The sequence below is a fragment of the Oncorhynchus nerka genome, linkage group LG20, assembly GCF_034236695.1.
Source record: "Oncorhynchus nerka isolate Pitt River linkage group LG20, Oner_Uvic_2.0, whole genome shotgun sequence".
NCBI lineage: Eukaryota > Metazoa > Chordata > Actinopteri > Salmoniformes > Salmonidae > Oncorhynchus > Oncorhynchus nerka.
The window spans coordinates 7,918,897-7,938,249 of record NC_088415.1 but is presented as its reverse complement, the minus strand read 5'-3'; the positions used below and the strand labels follow the sequence as shown (position 1 = coordinate 7,938,249).

The following is a 19,353-nucleotide window of genomic DNA, read 5'->3' as shown; positions in this document are numbered from 1 at the left end:
ATATGCTGGGGAACTTTTCAAAAGGCAGAGTTGTGAGTTTCTTAGCTTTCAGAGTAAGTCTTAACCTGTTCAAAAACAACCCTTCTGAAATTACATTGCAGTGCCGTGACCCGGATTCGAACCGGGGTTGCTGCTGCCACAACGCAGAGTACTAACCACTATACGATCACGGCTGGCTGGCTACAAAGTGGCTTTGTAAAGCCTACATAGGCTGTGAAAGTGATGTGCACAAGCTGGCTAAACACTTTTCATATTGGTCTCGATAATGAATAAAGTGAAGAAACAGTCGAGCTTTACACATTCAAAAAGTGCCCTTTTCCGTGACATTGGAATATCTCAATTGCATCCTCCTCACATCATCTCTAATTCTCTAAACCGATTGGTGAGAAAACCTGAGTGCCCTCCCCTCTGACCTTCTCCACCAATGTGTACAATAAAATGCTTGAAAAGGTGCTGAGATTTGAACTCAGGATCTCCTGTTTACTAGACAGGCACTTTAACCAACTAAGCCACAGCACCCATGAAAGAGATATATTTTGCAGATGTGAACACCAACACCTATTTTTATCAAACCAGTCTCATTAATTTAACCCACATCTCTGTCTAGCAAAATCACATCACAAAAGAGATGTCTTTTACTAATATTGGTCATTCGAGGACAGTACATTTTTCATTTGGGTCTCGAGATGAATAAACTCAAGAACCTCTGACATGGATTCTTAAACTATGATTTGGGACCCAAAGCAGTTATTAACATGTCATAGGTGGGTCGCGAGATATGAGTAAACATTCAGAATCATACACTATTTCTTCATAATGTTGGTTCGAGGACACTGCATTTCTCATTTGGCTCTAGAGCTTAAAAATGGTAAAAACCTCTGAAACAGCAGATGACTCAGTTCGTGTAAGTAAATAATACCTATGATATGCTGCTGGGAACTTTGTCAAAAGGCAGAGTTGCTGAGTTTCTTAGCTTTCAGAGTAAGTCTTAACCTGTTCAAAAAAAACCCTTCTGAAATCTGAAACACATTGCAGTGCCGTGACCCGGATTCAACTGTGTTCTCAGGGGTTGCTGCTGGCCACAACGCAGAGTACTAACCACTATACGATCATGGCTGGCTACAAGAGGTGGCTTTTTGTAAAGCCTACATAGGCTGTGAAAGTGATGTGCACAAGCTGGCTAAACACTTTTCATATTGGTCTCGATAATGAATAAAGTGAAGAACAGTCGAGCTTACACATTCAAAAAGTGCCCTTTTTCCGTGACATTGGAATATCTCAATTGCATCGTCCTCACATCATCTCTAATTCTCTAATCCGATTGGTGAGAAAACCTGAGTGCCCTCTCCTCTGACCTTCTCACCAATGTGTACAATAAAATGCTAAAAATGCTTGAAAAGGTACTGCTGAGATTTGAACTCAGGATCTCCTGTTTACTAGACAGGCACTTTAACCAACTAAGCCACAGCACCCATGAAAGAGATATATTTTGCAGATGAATGCTTGAACACCAACACCTATTTTTATCAAACCAACTCATTAATTTAACCCACATCTCTTTGAACACCAACACCTATTTTTGACCAAACCAGTCTCTAATTAATACAAAGCAAAATCACATCACAAAAGAGATGTCTTTTACTAATATTGGTCATTCGAGGACAGTACATTTTTCATTTGGGTCTCGAGATGAATAAACTCAAGAACCTCTGACATGGATTCTTAAACTATGATTTGGGACCCAAAGCAGTTATTAACATGTCATAGGTGGGTCGCGAGATATGAGTAAACATTCAGAATCATACACTATTTCTTCATAATGTTGGTCGTTCGAGGACACTGCATTTCTCATTTGGCTCTAGAGCTTAAAAATGGTAAAAACCTCTGAAACAGCAGATGACTCAGTTCGTGTAAGTAATTAACCTACGATATGCTGGGGAACTTTGTCAAAAGGCAGAGTTGCTGAGTTTCTTAGCTTTCAGAGTAAGTCTTAACCTGTTCAAAAAACAACCCTTCTGAAATTACATTGCAGTGCCGTGACCCGGATTCGAACCGGGGTTGCTGCGGCCACAACAGAGTACTAACCAACCACTATACGATCATGGCTGGCTGGCTACAAGAGGTGGCTTTGTAAAGCCTACATAGGCTGTGAAAGTGATGTGCACAAGCTGGCTAAACACTTTTCATATTGGTCTCGATAATGAATAAAGTGAAGAAACAGTCGAGCTTTACACATTCAAAAAGTGCCCTTTTTCCGTGACATTGGAATATCTCAATTGCATCCTCCTCACATCATCTCTAATTCTCTAATCCGATTGGTGAGAAAACCTGAGTGCCCTCCCCTCTGACCTTCTCCACCAATGTGTACAATAAAATGCTTGAAAAGGTACTGCTGAGATTTGAACTCAGGATCTCCTGTTTACTAGACAGGCACTTTAACCAACTAAGCCACAGCACCCATGAAAGAGATATATTTTGCAGATGTGAACACCAACACCTATTTTTATCAAACCAGTCTCATTAATTTAACCCACATCTCTGTCTAGCAAAATCACATCACAAAAGAGATGTCTTTTACTAATATTGGTCATTCGAGGACAGTATTTTTCATTTGGGTCTCGAGATGAATAAACTCAAGAACCTCTGACATGGATTCTTAAACTATGATTTGGGACCCAAAGCAGTTATTAACATGTCATAGGTGGGTCGCGAGATATGAGTAAACATTCAGAATCATACACTATTTCTTCATAATGTTGGTCGTTCGAGGACACTGCATTTCTCATTTGGCTCTAGAGCTTAAAAATGGTAAAAACCTCTGAAACAGCAGATGACTCAGTTCGTGTAAGTAATTAACCTACGATATGCTGGGGAACTTTGTCAAAAGGCAGAGTTGCTGAGTTTCTTAGCTTTCAGAGTAAGTCTTAACCTGTTCAAAAACAACCCTTCTGAAATTACATTGCAGTGCCGTGACCCGGATTCGAACCGGGGTTGCTGCGGCCACAACGCAGAGTACTAACCACTATACGATCATGGCTGGCTACAAGAGGTGGCTTTGTAAAGCCTACATAGGCTGTGAAAGTGATGTGCACAAGCTGGCTAAACACTTTTCATATTGGTCTCGATAATGAATAAAGTGAAGAAACAGTCGAGCTTTACACATTCAAAAAGTGCCCTTTTTCCGTGACATTGGAATATCTCAATTGCATCCTCCTCACATCATCTCTAATTCTCTAAACCGATTGGTGAGAAAACCTGAGTGCCCTCCCCTCTGACCTTCTCCACCAATGTGTACAATAAAATGCTTGAAAAGGTACTGCTGAGATTTGAACTCAGGATCTCCTGTTTACTAGACAGGCACTTTAACCAACTAAGCCACAGCACCCATGAAAGAGATATATTTTGCAGATGTGAACACCAACACCTATTTTTATCAAACCAGTCTCATTAATTTAACCCACATCTCTGTCTAGCAAAATCACATCACAAAAGAGATGTCTTTTACTAATATTGGTCATTCGAGGACAGTACATTTTTCATTTGGGTCTCGAGATGAATAAACTCAAGAACCTCTGACATGGATTCTTAAACTATGATTTGGGACCCAAAGCAGTTATTAACATGTCATAGGTGGGTCGCGAGATATGAGTAAACATTCAGAATCATACACTATTTCTTCATAATGTTGGTCGTTCGAGGACACTGCATTTCTCATTTGGCTCTAGAGCTTAAAAATGGTAAAAACCTCTGAAACAGCAGATGACTCAGTTCGTGTAAGTAATTAACCTACGATATGCTGGGGAACTTTGTCAAAAGGCAGAGTTGCTGAGTTTCTTAGCTTTCAGAGTAAGTCTTAACCTGTTCAAAAACAACCCTTCTGAAATTACATTGCAGTGCCGTGACCCGGATTCGAACCGGGGTTGCTGCGGCCACAACGCAGAGTACTAACCACTATACGATCATGGCTGGCTACAAGAGGTGGCTTTGTAAAGCCTACATAGGCTGTGAAAGTGATGTGCACAAGCTGGCTAAACACTTTTCATATTGGTCTCGATAATGAATAAAGTGAAGAAACAGTCGAGCTTTACACATTCAAAAAGTGCCCTTTTTCCGTGACATTGGAATATCTCAATTGCATCCTCCTCACATCATCTCTAATTCTCTAAACCGATTGGTGAGAAAACCTGAGTGCCCTCCCCTCTGACCTTCTCCACCAATGTGTACAATAAAATGCTTGAAAAGGTACTGCTGAGATTTGAACTCAGGATCTCCTGTTTACTAGACAGGCACTTTAACCAACTAAGCCACAGCACCCATGAAAGAGATATATTTTGCAGATGTGAACACCAACACCTATTTTTATCAAACCAGTCTCATTAATTTAACCCACATCTCTGTCTAGCAAAATCACATCACAAAAGAGATGTCTTTTACTAATATTGGTCATTCGAGGACAGTACATTTTTCATTTGGGTCTCGAGATGAATAAACTCAAGAACCTCTGACATGGATTCTTAAACTATGATTTGGGACCCAAAGCAGTTATTAACATGTCATAGGTGGGTCGCGAGATATGAGTAAACATTCAGAATCATACACTATTTCTTCATAATGTTGGTCGTTCGAGGACACTGCATTTCTCATTTGGCTCTAGAGCTTAAAAATGGTAAAAACCTCTGAAACAGCAGATGACTCAGTTCGTGTAAGTAATTAACCTACGATATGCTGGGGAACTTTGTCAAAAGGCAGAGTTGCTGAGTTTCTTAGCTTTCAGAGTAAGTCTTAACCTGTTCAAAAAACAACCCTTCTGATATTACATTGCAGTGCCGTGACCCGGATTCGAACCGGGGTTACTCAAATCAAATCAAATCAAATCAAATTTATACGATCATGGCTGGCTTCAACATCAGCTTTGAAATCTACAAAGTGCTGTACAGAAACCCAGCCTAAAACCCCAAACAGCAAGCAATGCAGGTGTAAGAAGCACGGTGGAAGAAAAACTGCCTAGAAAGGCCAAAACCTAGGAAGAAACCTAGAGAGGAACCAGGCTTTGTGGGGTGGCCAGTCCTCTTCTGGCTGTGCCGGGTGGAGATTATAACAGAACATGATGTTCAAATGTTTATAAATGACCAGCATGGTCGAATAATAATAAGGCAGAACAGTTGAAACTGGAGCAGCAGCACAGTCAGGTGGAAGTTGAAACTGGAGCAGCAGCATGGCCAGGTGGACTGGGGACAGCAAGGAGTCATCATGTCAGGTAGTCCTGGGGCATGGTCCTAGGGCTCAGGTCAGTTGAAACTGGAACAGCAGCATGGCCAGGTGGACTGGGGACAGCAAGGAGTCATCATGTCAGGTAGTCCTGGGGCATGGTCCTAGGGCTCAGGTCCTCCGAGAGAGAGAGAAAGAAAGAAGAAGGAGAGAATTAGAGAAGAGCACACTTAGATTCACACAGGACACCGAATAGGACAGGAGAAGTACTCCAGATATAACAAACTGACCCCAGCCCCCAACACATAAACTACTGCAGCATAAATACTGGAGGCTGAGACAGGAGGGGTCAGGAGACACTGTGGCCCCATCCGAGGACACCCCGGACAGGGCCAACAGGAAGGATATAACCCCACCCACTTTGCCAAAGCACAGCCCCCACACCACTAGAGGGACATCCACCAGACCATCCTATCTTCAACCACCAACTTACCATCCTGAGACAAGCTGAGTATAGCCCACCCCAGATCTCCGCCACGGCACAACCCAAGGGGGGCAACCCAGACAGGATGACCACAACAGTGAATCAACCCACTCAGGTGCTTTGCACCCCCTCCAGGGACGGCATGAGAGAGCCCCAGTAAGCCAGTGACTCAGCCCCTGTAATAGGGTTAGAGGCAGAGAATCCCAGTGGAAAGAGGGGAACCGGCCAGGCAGAGACAGCAAGGGCGGTTCGTTGCTCCAGAGCCTTTCCGTTCACCTTCCCACTCCTGGGCCAGACTACACTCAATCATATGACCCACTGAAGAGATGAGTCTTCAGTAAAGACTTAAAGGTTGAGACCGAGTTTGCGTCTCTGACATGGGTAGGCAGACCATTCCATAAAAATGGAGCTCTATAGGAGAAAGCCCTGCTCCAGCTGTTTGCTTAGAAATTCTAGGGACAATTAGGAGGCCTGCGTCTTGTGACCGTAGCGTACGTGTAGGTATGTACGGCAGGACCAAATCAGAGAGATAGGTAGGAGCAAGCCCATGTAATGCTTTGTAGGTTAGCAGTAAAACCTTGAAATCAGCCCTTGCTTTGACAGGAAGCCAGTGTAGAGAGGCTAGCACTGGAGTAATATGATCAAATTTTTTGGTTCTAGTCAGGATTCTAGCAGCCGTATTTAGCACTAACTGAAGTTTATTTAGTGCTTTATCCGGGTAGCCGGAAAATAGAGCATTGCAGTAGTCTAACCTAGAAGTGACAAAAGCATGGATGAATTTTTCATTTTTGCATCATTTTTGGACAGAAAGTTTCTGATTTTTGCAATGTTACGTAGATGGAAAAAAGCTGTCCTCGAAATGGTCTTGATATGTTCTTCAAAAGAGAAATCAGGGTCCAGAGTAACGCCGAGGTCCTTCACAGTTTTATTTGAGAACTGTACAACCATTAAGATTAATTGTCAGATTCAACAGAAGATCTCTTTGTTTCTTGGGACCTAGAACAAGCATCTCTGTTTTGTCCGAGTTTAATAGTAGAAAGTTTGCAGCCATCCACTTCCTTATGTCTGAAACACATGCTTCTAGCGAGGGCAATTTTGGGGCTTCACCATGTTTCATTGAAATGTACAGCTGTGTGTCATCCGCATAGCAGTGAAAGTTAACATTATGTTTTCGAATAACATCCCCAAGAGGTAAAATATATAGTGAAAACAATAGTGGTCCTAAAACGGAACCTTGAGGAACACCGAAATTTACAGTTGATTTGTCAGAGGACAAACCAGTCACAGAGACAAACTGATATCTTTCCGACAGATAAGATCTAAACCAGGCCAGAACATGTCCGTGTAGACCAATTTGGGTTTCCAATCTCTCCAAAAGAATGTGGTGATCGATGGTATCAAAAGCAGCACTAAGGTCTAGGAGCACGAGGACAGATGCAGAGCCTCGGTCCGATGCCATTAAAATGTCATTTACCACCTTCACAAGTGCCGTCTCAGTGCTATGATGGGGTCTAAAACCAGACTGAAGCATTTCGTATACATTGTTTGTCTTCAGGAAGGTAGTGAGTTGCTGCGCAACAGCCTTCTCTAAAAATTTTGAGAGGAATGGAAGATTCGATATAGGCCGATAGTTTTTTATATTTTCTGGGTCAAGGTTTGGCTTTTTCAATAGAGGCTTTATTACTGCCACTTTTAGTGAGTTTGGTACACATCCAGTGGATAGAGAGACGTTTATTATGTTCAACATAGGAGGGCCAAGCACAGGAAGCAGCTCTTTCAGTAGTTTAGTTGGAATAGGGTCCAGTATGCAGCTTGAAGGTTTAGAGGCCATGATTATTTTCATCATTGTGTCAAGAGATATAGTACTAAAACACTTGAGCGTCTCTCTTGATCCTAGGTCCTGGCAGAGTTGTGCAGACTCAGGACAACTGAGGTTTGGAGGAATACGCAGGTTTAAAGAGGAGTCTGTAATTTGCTTTCTAATAATCATAATCTTTTCCTCAAAGAAGTTCATGAATTTATCACTGCTAAAGTGAAAGTCATCCTCTCTTGGGGAATGCTGCTTTTTAGTTAGCTTTGCGACAGTATCAAAAAGGAATTTCGGATTGTTCTTATTTTCCTCAATTAAGTTAGAAAAATAGGATGATCGAGCAGCAGTAAGGGCTCTTCGGTACTGCACGGTACCGTCCTTCCAAGCTAGTCGGAAGATTTCCAGTTTGGTGTGGCGCCATTTCCGTTCCAATTTTCTGGAAGCTTGCTTCAGAGCTCGGGTATTTTCTGTGTACCAGGGAGCTAGTTTCTTATGAGACATTTTTTTAGTTTTTAGGGGTGCAACTGCATCTAGGGTATTGCCAAGGTTAAATTGAGATCCTCAGTTAGGTGGTTAACTGATTTTTGTCCTCTGGTGTCCTTGGGTAGGCAGAGGGAGTCTGGAGCATCAAGGAATCTTTGTGTTGTCTGTGAATTTATAGCACGACTTTTGATGTTCCTTGGTTGGGGTCTGAGCAGATTATTTGTTGCAATTGCAAACGTAATAAAATGGTGGTCCGATAGTCCAGGATTATGAGGAAAACATTAAGATCCACAACATTTATTCCATGGGACAAAACTAGGTCCAGCGTATGACTGTGACAGTGAGTGGGTCCAGAGACATGTTGGACAAAACCCACTGAGTCGATGATGGCTCCGAAAGCCTTTTGGAGTGGGTCTGTGGACTTTTCCATGTGAATATTAAAGTCACCAAAGATTAGAATATTATCTGCTATGACTACAAAGGTCGATAGGAATTCAGGGAACTCAGTGAGAAACGCTGTATATGGCCCAGGAGGCCTGTAAACAGTAGCTATAAAAAGTGATTGAGTAGGCTGCATAGATTTCATGACTAGAAGCTCAAAAGACGAAAACGTCTTTTTTTTTTTTTTGTAAATTGAAATTTGCTATCGTAAATGTTAGCAACACTCCCGCTTTGCGGGATGCACGGGGGATATGGTCACTAGTGTAGCCAGGAGGTGAGTGCCTCATTTAAAACAGTAAATTCATCAGGCTTAAGCCATGTTTCAGTCAGGCCAATCACATCAAGATTATGATCAGTGATTAGTTCATTGACTATAATTGCCTTTGAAGTAAGGGATCTAACATTAAGTAGCCCTATTTTGAGATGTGAGGTATCATGATCTCTTTCAGTAATGACAGGAATGGAGGTGGTCTTTATCCTAGTGAGATTGCTAAGGCGAACACCGCCATGTTTAGTTTTGCCCAACCTAGGTCGAGGCACAGACACGGTCTCAATGGTGATAGCTGAGCTGACTACACTGACTGTGCTAGTGGCAGACTCCACTATGCTGGCAGGCTGGCTAACAGCCTGCTGCCTGGCCTGCACCCTATTTCATTGTGGAGCAAGAGGAGTTAGAGCCCTGTCTATGTTGGTAGATAAGATGAGAGCACCCCTCCAGCTAGGATGGAGTCGTCACTCCTCAGCAGGTCAGGCTTGGTCCTGTTTGTGGGTGAGTCCCAGAAAGAGGGCCAATTATCTACAAATTCTATCTTTTGGGAGGGGCAGAAAACAGTATTTTCAACCAGCGATTGAGTTGTGAGACTCTGCTGTGGAGCTCATCAAACCCCCTAACTGGGAGGGGCCAGAGACATAACGAGATATGAGTAAACATTCAGAATCATCTATTTCTTCATAATGTTCTAGCTGATATGCACTCAGAAGCTAAAAATGTAAAAACCTCTGAAACAGCAGATGCGCTTGGTGATCTCTGACTGTTTCATCCTTTAAGATAAGTTAACCTGTTCAAAAACAACCCTTCTGAAATTACATTGCAGTGCCGTGACCCGGATTCAATACGGGGGGTTCTTACTGCAGCCACAACGCAGAGTACTAACCACTATACGATCATGGCTGGCTACAAGAGGTGGCTTTGTAAAGCCTACATAGGCTGTGAAAGTGATGTGCACAAGCTGGCTAAACACTTTTCATATTGGTCTCGATAATGAATAAAGTGAAGAAACAGTCGAGCTTTACACATTCAAAAAGTGCCCTTTTTCCGTGACATTGGAATATCTCAATTGCATCGTCCTCACATCATCTCTAATTCTCTAATCCGATTGGTGAGAAAACCTGAGTGCCCTCCCCTCTGACCTTCTCCACCAATGTGTACAATAAAATGCTTGAAAAGGTACTGCTGAGATTTGAACTCAGGATCTCCTGTTTACTAGACAGGCACTTTAACCAACTAAGCCACAGCACCCATGAAAGAGATATATTTTGCAGATGTGAACACCAACACCTATTTTTATCAAACCAGTCTCATTAATTTAACCCACATCTCTGTCTAGCAAAATCACATCACAAAAGAGATGTCTTTTACTAATATTGGTCATTCGAGGACAGTACATTTTTCATTTGGGTCTCGAGATGAATAAACTCAAGAACCTCTGACATGGATTCTTAAACTATGATTTGGGACCCAAAGCAGTTATTAACATGTCATAGGTGGGTCGCGAGATATGAGTAAACATTCAGAATCATACACTATTTCTTCATAATGTTGGTCGTTCGAGGACACTGCATTTCTCATTTGGCTCTAGAGCTTAAAAATGGTAAAAACCTCTGAAACAGCAGATGACTCAGTTCGTGTAAGTAATTAACCTACGATATGCTGGGGAACTTTGTCAAAAGGCAGAGTTGCTGAGTTTCTTAGCTTTCAGAGTAAGTCTTAACCTGTTCAAAAACAACCCTTCTGAAATTACATTGCAGTGCCGTGACCCGGATTCGAACCGGGGTTGCTGCGGCCACAACGCAGAGTACTAACCACTATACGATCATGGCTGGCTACAAGAGGTGGCTTTGTAAAGCCTACATAGGCTGTGAAAGTGATGTGCACAAGCTGGCTAAACACTTTTCATATTGGTCTCGATAATGAATAAAGTGAAGAAACAGTCGAGCTTTACACATTCAAAAAGTGCCCTTTTTCCGTGACATTGGAATATCTCAATTGCATCCTCCTCACATCATCTCTAATTCTCTAATCCGATTGGTGAGAAAACCTGAGTGCCCTCCCCTCTGACCTTCTCCACCAATGTGTACAATAAAATGCTTGAAAAGGTACTGCTGAGATTTGAACTCAGGATCTCCTGTTTACTAGACAGGCACTTTAACCAACTAAGCCACAGCACCCATGAAAGAGATATATTTTGCAGATGTGAACACCAACACCTATTTTTATCAAACCAGTCTCATTAATTTAACCCACATCTCTGTCTAGCAAAATCACATCACAAAAGAGATGTCTTTTACTAATATTGGTCATTCGAGGACAGTACATTTTTCATTTGGGTCTCGAGATGAATAAACTCAAGAACCTCTGACATGGATTCTTAAACTATGATTTGGGACCCAAAGCAGTTATTAACATGTCATAGGTGGGTCGCGAGATATGAGTAAACATTCAGAATCATACACTATTTCTTCATAATGTTGGTCGTTCGAGGACACTGCATTTCTCATTTGGCTCTAGAGCTTAAAAATGGTAAAAACCTCTGAAACAGCAGATGACTCAGTTCGTGTAAGTAATTAACCTACGATATGCTGGGGAACTTTGTCAAAAGGCAGAGTTGCTGAGTTTCTTAGCTTTCAGAGTAAGTCTTAACCTGTTCAAAAAACAACCCTTCTGAAATTACATTGCAGTGCCGTGACCCGGATTCGAACCGGGGTTGCTGCGGCCACAACGCAGAGTACTAACCACTATACGATCATGGCTGGCTACAAGAGGTGGCTTTGTAAAGCCTACATAGGCTGTGAAAGTGATGTGCACAAGCTGGCTAAACACTTTTCATATTGGTCTCGATAATGAATAAAGTGAAGAAACAGTCGAGCTTTACACATTCAAAAAGTGCCCTTTTCCGTGACATTGGAATATCTCAATTGCATCCTCCTCACATCATCTCTAATTCTCTAATCCGATTGGTGAGAAAACCTGAGTGCCCTCCCCTCTGACCTTCTCCACCAATGTGTACAATAAAATGCTTGAAAAGGTACTGCTGAGATTTGAACTCAGGATCTCCTGTTTACTAGACAGGCACTTTAACCAACTAAGCCACAGCACCCATGAAAGAGATATATTTTGCAGATGTGAACACCAACACCTATTTTTATCAAACCAGTCTCATTAATTTAACCCACATCTCTGTCTAGCAAAATCACATCACAAAAGAGATGTCTTTTACTAATATTGGTCATTCGAGGACAGTACATTTTTCATTTGGGTCTCGAGATGAATAAACTCAAGAACCTCTGACATGGATTCTTAAACTATGATTTGGGACCCAAAGCAGTTATTAACATGTCATATAGGTGGGTATGAGATATGAGTAAACATTCAGAATCATACACTATTTCTTCATAATGTTGGTCGTTCGAGGACACTGCATTTCTCATTTGGCTCTAGAGCTTAAAAATGGTAAAAACCTCTGAAACAGCAGATGACTCAGTTCGTGTAAGTAATTAACCTACGATATGCTGGGGAACTTTGTCAAAAGGCAGAGTTGCTGAGTTTCTTAGCTTTCAGAGTAAGTCTTAACCTGTTCAAAAACAACCCTTCTGAAATTACATTGCAGTGCCGTGACCCGGATTCGAACCGGGGTTGCTGCGGCCACAACGCAGAGTACTAACCACTATACGATCATGGCTGGCTACAAGAGGTGGCTTTGTAAAGCCTACATAGGCTGTGAAAGTGATGTGCACAAGCTGGCTAAACACTTTTCATATTGGTCTCGATAATGAATAAAGTGAAGAAACAGTCGAGCTTTACACATTCAAAAAGTGCCCTTTTCCGTGACATTGGAATATCTCAATTGCATCCTCCTCACATCATCTCTAATTCTCTAAACCGATTGGTGAGAAAACCTGAGTGCCCTCCCCTCTGACCTTCTCCACCAATGTGTACAATAAAATGCTTGAAAAGGTACTGCTGAGATTTGAACTCAGGATCTCCTGTTTACTAGACAGGCACTTTAACCAACTAAGCCACAGCACCCATGAAAGAGATATATTTTGCAGATGTGAACACCAACACCTATTTTTATCAAACCAGTCTCATTAATTTAACCCACATCTCTGTCTAGCAAAATCACATCACAAAAGAGATGTCTTTTACTAATATTGGTCATTCGAGGACAGTACATTTTTCATTTGGGTCTCGAGATGAATAAACTCAAGAACCTCTGACATGGATTCTTAAACTATGATTTGGGACCCAAAGCAGTTATTAACATGTCATAGGTGGGTCGCGAGATATGAGTAAACATTCAGAATCATACACTATTTCTTCATAATGTTGTCGTTCGAGGACACTGCATTTCTCATTTGGCTCTAGAGCTTAAAAATGGTAAAAACCTCTGAAACAGCAGATGACTCAGTTCGTGTAAGTAATTAACCTACGATATGCTGGGGAACTTTGTCAAAAGGCAGAGTTGCTGAGTTTCTTAGCTTTCAGAGTAAGTCTTAACCTGTTCAAAAAACAACCCTTCTGAAATTACATTGCAGTGCCGTGACCCGGATTCGAACCGGGGTTGCTGCGGCCACAACGCAGAGTACTAACCACTATACGATCATGGCTGGCTACAAGAGGTGGCTTTGTAAAGCCTACATAGGCTGTGAAAGTGATGTGCACAAGCTGGCTAAACACTTTTCATATTGGTCTCGATAATGAATAAAGTGAAGAAACAGTCGAGCTTTACACATTCAAAAAGTGCCCTTTTTCCGTGACATTGGAATATCTCAATTGCATCCTCCTCACATCATCTCTAATTCTCTAAACCGATTGGTGAGAAAACCTGAGTGCCCTCCCCTCTGACCTTCTCCACCAATGTGTACAATAAAATGCTTGAAAAGGTACTGCTGAGATTTGAACTCAGGATCTCCTGTTTACTAGACAGGCACTTTAACCAACTAAGCCACAGCACCCATGAAAGAGATATATTTTGCAGATGTGAACACCAACACCTATTTTTATCAAACCAGTCTCATTAATTTACCCACATCTCTGTCTAGCAAAATCACATCACAAAAGAGATGTCTTTTACTAATATTGGTCATTCGAGGACAGTACATTTTTCATTTGGGTCTCGAGATGAATAAACTCAAGAACCTCTGACATGGATTCTTAAACTATGATTTGGGACCCAAAGCAGTTATTAACATGTCATAGGTGGGTCATTAACATGTCATAGGAGATATGAGTAAACATTCAGAATCATACACTATTTCTTCATAATGTTGGTCGTTCGAGGACACTGCATTTCTCATTTGGCTCTAGAGCTTAAAAATGGTAAAAACCTCTGAAACAGCAGATGAATCAGTTCGTCAGTTAAGTAATTAACCTACGATATGCTGGGGAACTTTGTCAAAAGGCAGAGTTGCTGAGTTTCTTAGCTTTCAGAGTAAGTCTTAACCTGTTCAAAAAACAACCCTTCTGAAATTACATTGCAGTGCCGTGACCCGGATTCGAACCGGGGTTGCTGCGGCCACAACGCAGAGTACTAACCACTATACGATCATGGCTGGCTACAAGAGGTGTCTTTGTAAAGCCTACATAGGCTGAAAGTGATGTGCACAAGCTGGCTAAACACTTTTCATATTGTTCTCGATAATGAATAAAGTGAAGAAACAGTCGAGCTTTACACATTCAAAAAGTGCCCTTTTCCGTGACATTCCCTGGTTGTCATATCTCAATTGCATCCTTCCTCACATCATCTCTAATTCTCTAACCGATTGGTGAGAAAAAGTGCCCTCCCCTGACCTTCTCCACCAAATCTCCCGCTAAATCTCTCTCAGAATGACCTTCTTGATCCAAATCAGTCAGGTTTCAAGACTAGTCATTCAACTAGCCACAGACTGAAAGATATATATTTTGCAGATTGAAGAACCTCTGTATTTTTATCAAACCACTCATTAATTTAACCCACATCTCTGTCTAGCGCTCATCACAAAAGAGATGTCTTTTACTATTGGTAAAGCTAACTTTTCATTTGGGTCTCCTCAAGAACCTCATCCTTCTATGATTTGGGACCTATCGGCTGCCTTCGATACTGTGTAAACATTCATCATCATACTCCTATTTCTCATAGAGTTGGGCATCTCCAGTGTGGCCCATTTCTCATTTGCTCTCCTACCTGACAAATGGTACCAGGTCTGAAACAGCAGAATCTGTCAGTTCTCACCAGTAATTAACTCACCACTATGTCCCCCAGGGCTCTGTTTAGGCCCAAAAGCAGAGTTCTGAGTTTTTACACCAAGTCACTTGGCTCTGTTCATAACCTCACATGGTCTCTCCTTCATTGCATGCAGACGACATGATTCAATTAATCTTCTCCTTTCCCCCTTCTGATGACCAGGTGGCTGAATCGCATCTCTGCATGTCTGGCACACATATCAGTGTGGATGACGGATCACCACCTCAAGCTGAACCTCGGCAAGACGGAGCTGCTCTTCCTAGGACTGCCCGTTCCATGATCTCGCCATCACGGTTGACAACTCCATTGTGTCCTCCTCCCAGAGCGCTAAGAACCATATTGGCGTGATCCTGGACAAACCCTGAAGTTCAGTCAACTTTAACATCAAAAAGTGGCCCGTTCCTGACATAGGTTCATGCTCTACAACATCCGCAGAATCGACCCTGCCTCACACAGGAAGCGGCGCAGGTCCTAATCCAGGCACTTGTCATCTCACCAATGTGTCTAAATTACTGCAACTACTGCTGATTTGGCTGATCTCCTGTTTACTAGCCTGTGCACTTTAACCAACTAGCAACTCATCCATGAAAGCCGATATATTTTCTGGTGTTCAACCTTCCCAATTTTTATCAAACCAGACTCATTAATTTAACCCACATCCTCTGTCTCTCCACTGGCATCAGTTGAAGGCATCCGTCTTCAAGACCATACATTTTGCATTTGGAGTCTGTGAGGGGAATAAACTCAGAACCTCCAGGATTCTCTGATTTGGGACCCAAAGCAGTTAAACAATGTCACTGCAGAATCATACACTATTTCACTTCATAATGTTCTGGCCTGCACTGCCATTTCTCACCACTGAGCTTAGGAAGTAAAAGTTCCTCTGCTCAGCCCAGTCAAAACTGTTATTTGTAAGTAATTAACCCCCCAATGCTGGAACAAACTCCCTCACGAAGGACAGAGGAATCAATCACCACCTTCCAGAGAGTCTTAACCTGAAACCCCACCTCTTTAAGGAATGCAGTGCCTGACCCGGATCGAAGGATAAAGTAATCCTTCTCAGAGTACTTAAAAGATTTAGATGCACTATTGCTAAAGTGGCTGTTCCAAAGCCTCACATAGGCTGTGAAAGTGATGTGCACAAGCTGGCTAAACACTTTTCATTGGTCTCGATAATGAATAAAGTGAAGAAACAGTCTCTAAATGACTTACACATTCAAAAAGTAAATTTTAAACATTGGAATATCTCAATTGCATCCTCCTCACATCATCTCTAATTCTCTAAACCGATTGGTGAGAAAACCTGAGTGCCCTCTCCTCTGACCTTCTCCACCAATGTGTACAATAAAATGCTTGAAAAGGTACTGCTGAGATTTAAACTCAGGATCTCCCATTTACTAGACAGGCACTTTAACCAACTAAGCCAAAGCACCCATGAAAGAGATATATTTTGCAGATGTGAAAACCAACACCTATTTTTATCAAACCAGTCTCATTAATTTAACCCACATCTCTGTCTAGCAAAATCACATCACAAAAGAGTTGTCTTTTACTAATATTGGTGATTCGAGGACAGTACATTTTTCATTTGGGTCTCGAGATGAATAAACTCAAGAACCTCTGACATGGATTCTTAAACTATGATTTGGGACCCAAAGCAGTTATTAACATGTCATAGATGGGTCGCGAGATATGAGTAAACATTCAGAATCATACACTATTTCTTCATAATGTTGGTCGTTCGAGGACACTGCATTTCTCATTTGGCTCTAGAGCTTAAAAATGGTAAAAACCTCTGAAACAGCAGATGACTCAGTTTGTGTAAGTAATTAACCTACGATATGCTGGGAAACTTTGTCAAAAGGCAGAGTTGCAGAGTAAGTCTTAACCTGTTCAAAAAACAACCCTTCTGAAATTACATTGCAGTGCCGTGACCCGGATTCGAACCGGGGTTGCTGCGGCCACAACGCAGAGTACTAACCACTATACGATCATGGCTGGCTACAAGAGGTGGCTTTGTAAAGCCTACATAGGCTGTGAAAGTGATGTGCACAAGCTGGCTAAACACTTTTCATATTGGTCTCGATAATGAATAAAGTGAAGAAACAGTCGAGCTTTACACATTCAAAAAGTGCCCTTTTTCCGTGACATTGGAATATCTCAATTGCATCCTCCTCACATCATCTCTAATTCTCTAAACCGATTGGTGAGAAAACCTGAGTGCCCTCCCCTCTGACCTTCTCCACCAATGTGTACAATAAAATGCTTGAAAAGGTACTGCTGAGATTTGAACTCAGGATCTCCTGTTTACTAGACAGGCACTTTAACCAACTAAGCCACAGCACCCATGAAAGAGATATATTTTGCAGATGTAACACAACAACACCTATTTTTATCAAACCAGTCTCATTAATTTAACCCACATCTCTGTCTAGCAAAATCACATCACAAAAGAGATGTCTTTTACTAATATTGGTCATTCGAGGACAGTACATTTTTCATTTGGGTCTCGAGATGAATAAACTCAAGAACCTCTGACATGGATTCTTAAACTATGATTTGGGACCCAAAGCAGTTATTAACATGTCATAGGTGGGTCGCGAGATATGAGTAAACATTCAGAATCATACACTATTTCTTCATAATGTTGGTCGTTCGAGGACACTGCATTTCTCATTTGGCTCTAGAGCTTAAAAATGGTAAAAACCTCTGAAACAGCAGATGACTCAGTTCGTGTAAGTAATTAACCTACGATATGCTGGGGAACTTTGTCAAAAGGCAGAGTTGCTGAGTTTCTTAGCTTTCAGAGTAAGTCTTAACCTGTTCAAAAAACAACCCTTCTGAAATTACATTGCAGTGCCGTGACCCGGATTCGAACAGGGGTTGCTGCGGCCACAACGCAGAGTACTAACCACTATACGATCATGGCTGGCTACAAGAGGTGGCTTTGTAAAGCCTACATAGGCTGTGAAAGTGATGTGCACAAGCTGGCTAAACACTTTTCATATTGGTCTCGATAATGAATAAAGTGAAGAAACAGTCGAGCTTTACACATTCAAAAAGTGCCCTTTTTCCGTGACATTGGAATATCTCAATTGCATCCTCCTCACATCATCTCTAATTCTCTAATCCGATTGGTGAGAAAACCTGAGTGCCCTCCCCTCTGACCTTCTCCACCAATGTGTACAATAAAATGCTTGAAAAGGTACTGCTGAGATTTGAACTCAGGATCTCCTGTTTACTAGACAGGCACTTTAACCAACTAAGCCACAGCACCCATGAAAGAGATATATTTTGCAGATGTGAACACCAACACCTATTTTTATCAAACCAGTCTCATTAATTTAACCCACATCTCTGTCTAGCAAAATCACATCACAAAAGAGATGTCTTTTACTAATATTGGTCATTCGAGGACAGTACATTTTTCATTTGGGTCTCGAGATGAATAAACTCAAGAACCTCTGACATGGATTCTTAAACTATGATTTGGGACCCAAAGCAGTTATTAACATGTCATAGGTGGGTCGCGAGATATGAGTAAACATTCAGAATCATACACTATTTCTTCATAATGTTGGTCGTTCGAGGACACTGCATTTCTCATTTGGCTCTCGAGCTTAAAAATGGTAAAAACCTCTGAAACAGCAGATGACTCAGTTCGTGTAAGTAATTAACCTACGATATGCTGGGGAACTTTGTCAAAAGGCAGAGTTGCTGAGTTTCTTAGCTTTCAGAGTAAGTCTTAACCTGTTCAAAAACAACCCTTCTGAAATTACATTGCAGTGCCGTGACCCGGATTCGAACCGGGGTTGCTGCAGCCACAACGCAGAGTACTAACCACTATACGATCATGGCTGGCTACAAGAGGTGGCTTTGTAAAGCCTACATAGGCTGTGAAAGTGATGTGCACAAGCTGGCTAAACACTTTTCATATTGGTCTCGATAATGAATAAAGTGAAGAAACAGTCGAGCTTTACACATTCAAAAAGTGCCCTTTTTCCGTGACATTGGAATATCTCAATTGCATCCTCCTCACATCATCTCTAATTCTCTAAACCGATTGGTGAGAAAACCTGAGTGCCCTCCCCTCTGACCTTCTCCACCAATGTGTACAATAAAATGCTTGAAAAGGTACTGCTGAGATTTGAACTCAGGATCTCCTGTTTACTAGACAGGCACTTTAACCAACTAAGCCACAGCACCCATGAAAGAGATATATTTTGCAGATGTGAACACCAACACCTATTTTTATCAAACCAGTCTCATTAATTTAACCCACATCTCTGTCTAGCAAAATCACATCACAAAAGAGATGTCTTTTACTAATATTGGTCATTCGAGGACAGTACATTTTTCATTTGGGTCTCGAGATGAATAAACTCAAGAACCTCTGACATGGATTCTTAAACTATGATTTGGGA

At 41.7% G+C, this 19,353-nt stretch overlaps 20 non-coding genes across 20 annotated transcripts; all 20 read right to left on the bottom strand.

Annotated features, from left to right (window-relative positions):
* Positions 1–1,398: 1,398 nt before the first annotated feature.
* On the bottom strand, positions 1,399–1,472 carry trnat-agu (transfer RNA threonine (anticodon AGU)). Its single transcript has one exon. It is a non-coding gene; the product is annotated as a tRNA-Thr (tRNA).
* Positions 1,473–2,384: 912 nt separating this feature from the next.
* Positions 2,385–2,458, bottom strand: trnat-agu (transfer RNA threonine (anticodon AGU)). Its single transcript has one exon. It is a non-coding gene; the product is annotated as a tRNA-Thr (tRNA).
* Positions 2,459–2,965: 507 nt separating this feature from the next.
* trnah-gug (transfer RNA histidin (anticodon GUG)) lies at positions 2,966–3,037 on the bottom strand. Its single transcript has one exon. It is a non-coding gene; the product is annotated as a tRNA-His (tRNA).
* Positions 3,038–3,311: 274 nt separating this feature from the next.
* trnat-agu (transfer RNA threonine (anticodon AGU)) lies at positions 3,312–3,385 on the bottom strand. The gene has a single exon. It is a non-coding gene; the product is annotated as a tRNA-Thr (tRNA).
* Positions 3,386–3,894: 509 nt separating this feature from the next.
* On the bottom strand, positions 3,895–3,966 carry trnah-gug (transfer RNA histidin (anticodon GUG)). Its single transcript has one exon. It is a non-coding gene; the product is annotated as a tRNA-His (tRNA).
* A 274-nt stretch (positions 3,967–4,240) lies between these two features.
* Positions 4,241–4,314, bottom strand: trnat-agu (transfer RNA threonine (anticodon AGU)). Its single transcript has one exon. It is a non-coding gene; the product is annotated as a tRNA-Thr (tRNA).
* A 5,557-nt stretch (positions 4,315–9,871) lies between these two features.
* trnat-agu (transfer RNA threonine (anticodon AGU)) lies at positions 9,872–9,945 on the bottom strand. The gene has a single exon. It is a non-coding gene; the product is annotated as a tRNA-Thr (tRNA).
* A 509-nt stretch (positions 9,946–10,454) lies between these two features.
* Positions 10,455–10,526, bottom strand: trnah-gug (transfer RNA histidin (anticodon GUG)). The gene has a single exon. It is a non-coding gene; the product is annotated as a tRNA-His (tRNA).
* Positions 10,527–10,800: 274 nt separating this feature from the next.
* trnat-agu (transfer RNA threonine (anticodon AGU)) lies at positions 10,801–10,874 on the bottom strand. The gene has a single exon. It is a non-coding gene; the product is annotated as a tRNA-Thr (tRNA).
* Positions 10,875–11,384: 510 nt separating this feature from the next.
* On the bottom strand, positions 11,385–11,456 carry trnah-gug (transfer RNA histidin (anticodon GUG)). Its single transcript has one exon. It is a non-coding gene; the product is annotated as a tRNA-His (tRNA).
* A 273-nt stretch (positions 11,457–11,729) lies between these two features.
* Positions 11,730–11,803, bottom strand: trnat-agu (transfer RNA threonine (anticodon AGU)). The gene has a single exon. It is a non-coding gene; the product is annotated as a tRNA-Thr (tRNA).
* Positions 11,804–12,313: 510 nt separating this feature from the next.
* On the bottom strand, positions 12,314–12,385 carry trnah-gug (transfer RNA histidin (anticodon GUG)). Its single transcript has one exon. It is a non-coding gene; the product is annotated as a tRNA-His (tRNA).
* A 273-nt stretch (positions 12,386–12,658) lies between these two features.
* Positions 12,659–12,732, bottom strand: trnat-agu (transfer RNA threonine (anticodon AGU)). The gene has a single exon. It is a non-coding gene; the product is annotated as a tRNA-Thr (tRNA).
* A 509-nt stretch (positions 12,733–13,241) lies between these two features.
* Positions 13,242–13,313, bottom strand: trnah-gug (transfer RNA histidin (anticodon GUG)). The gene has a single exon. It is a non-coding gene; the product is annotated as a tRNA-His (tRNA).
* A 274-nt stretch (positions 13,314–13,587) lies between these two features.
* On the bottom strand, positions 13,588–13,661 carry trnat-agu (transfer RNA threonine (anticodon AGU)). Its single transcript has one exon. It is a non-coding gene; the product is annotated as a tRNA-Thr (tRNA).
* A 525-nt stretch (positions 13,662–14,186) lies between these two features.
* trnah-gug (transfer RNA histidin (anticodon GUG)) lies at positions 14,187–14,258 on the bottom strand. Its single transcript has one exon. It is a non-coding gene; the product is annotated as a tRNA-His (tRNA).
* A 2,597-nt stretch (positions 14,259–16,855) lies between these two features.
* On the bottom strand, positions 16,856–16,927 carry trnah-gug (transfer RNA histidin (anticodon GUG)). The gene has a single exon. It is a non-coding gene; the product is annotated as a tRNA-His (tRNA).
* A 274-nt stretch (positions 16,928–17,201) lies between these two features.
* trnat-agu (transfer RNA threonine (anticodon AGU)) lies at positions 17,202–17,275 on the bottom strand. The gene has a single exon. It is a non-coding gene; the product is annotated as a tRNA-Thr (tRNA).
* An 857-nt stretch (positions 17,276–18,132) lies between these two features.
* trnat-agu (transfer RNA threonine (anticodon AGU)) lies at positions 18,133–18,206 on the bottom strand. Its single transcript has one exon. It is a non-coding gene; the product is annotated as a tRNA-Thr (tRNA).
* Positions 18,207–19,061: 855 nt separating this feature from the next.
* Positions 19,062–19,135, bottom strand: trnat-agu (transfer RNA threonine (anticodon AGU)). Its single transcript has one exon. It is a non-coding gene; the product is annotated as a tRNA-Thr (tRNA).
* Between the last annotated feature and the right edge of the window lie 218 nt (positions 19,136–19,353).